Here is a 1,461-nt window from a genome sequence, read left to right as displayed (position 1 = left end):
TAGTTTTTGACCTTATCTGGAACATCCTTTCTGAAAATTTGAAAATTCTTAAAAAATTCGTCCAAAATCTTGATGTCTCCAATATCTTGTTATGTACGTTTTTTCCACGTGTCTTGACATTCAATGTATCCCTGCAAAGTTTGGTGAAGATCTGAGTATGTAGTTTTTGACCTTATATGGAACCTCCCATCTGAAAATTTGTAAATTCCTAAAAAATCCGTCCAAAATCTTGATGACCCCAATCTCTTGTTTTGTACGTTTTTTCCACGTGTCTTGACATCCAATGTATCCCTGCAAAGTTTGGTGAAGATCTGAGTATGTAGTTTTTGACCTTATCTGGAACCTCCTATCTGAAAATTTGAAAATTCTTAAAAAATTCGTCCAAAATCTTGATGTCTCCAATCTCTTGTTTTGTACGTTTTTCCCACGTGTCTTGACATCCAATGTATCCCTGCAAAGTTTGGTGAAGATCTGAGTATGTAGTTTTTGACCTTATCTGGAACCTCATTTCTGAAAATTTGAAAATTCCTCAAAAATTCGTCCAAAATCTTGATGTCTCCAATCTCTTGTTTTGTACGTTTTTCCGCGTGTCTTGACATCCAATGTATCCCTGCATAGTTTGGTGAAGATCTGAGTATGTAGTTTTTGACCTTATATGGAACCTCCTATCTGAAAATTTGAAAATTCTTAAAAAATTCGACCAAAATCTTGATGTCCCCAATCCTATGTTTTGTATGTTTTGTCCACGTGTCTTGACATCCAATGTATCCCTGCAAAGTTTGGTGAAGATCTGAGTATGTAGTTTTTGACCTTATCTGGAACCTCATTTCTGAAAATTTGAAAATTCCTCAAAAATTCGTCCAAAATCTTGATGTCTCCAATCTCTTGTTTTGTACGTTTTTTCCACGTGTCTTGACATCCAATGTATCCCTGCAAAGTTTGGTGAAGATCTGAGTATGTAGTTTTTTACCTTATCTGGAACCTCCTATCTGAAAATTTGAAAATTCTTAAAAAATTCGTCCAAAATCTTGATGTCTCCAATCTCTTGTTTTGTACGTTTTCTCCACGTGTCTTGACATCCAATGTATCCCTGCATAGTTTGGTGAAGATCTGAGTATGTAGTTTTTGACCTTATATGGAACCTCCTATCTGAAAATTTGAAAATTCTTAAAAAATTCGTCGAAAATCTTGATGTCTCCAATCTCTTGTTTTGTACGTTTTTTCCATGTGTCTTGACATGCAAAGTATCCCTGCAAAGTTTGGTGAAGATCTGAGTATGTAGTTTTTGACCTTATCTGCAACCTCCTATCTGAAAATTTGAAAATTCTTATAAAATTCTTCCAAAATCTTGATGTCTCCAATCTCTTGTTTTGTACGTTTTTTCCACGTGTCTTGACATCCAATGTATCCCTGCAATGTTTGGTGAAGATCTGAGTATGTAGTTTTTGACCTTATATGGAA

Source organism: Lepisma saccharinum, unplaced genomic scaffold (assembly GCF_977018435.1).
Source record: "Lepisma saccharinum unplaced genomic scaffold, izLepSacc3.1 HAP1_SCAFFOLD_148, whole genome shotgun sequence".
In the NCBI taxonomy this organism is placed as follows: domain Eukaryota; kingdom Metazoa; phylum Arthropoda; class Insecta; order Zygentoma; family Lepismatidae; genus Lepisma; species Lepisma saccharinum.
The sequence above is the reverse complement of the archived record's forward strand: the minus strand, read 5'-3'. Positions refer to the sequence as shown.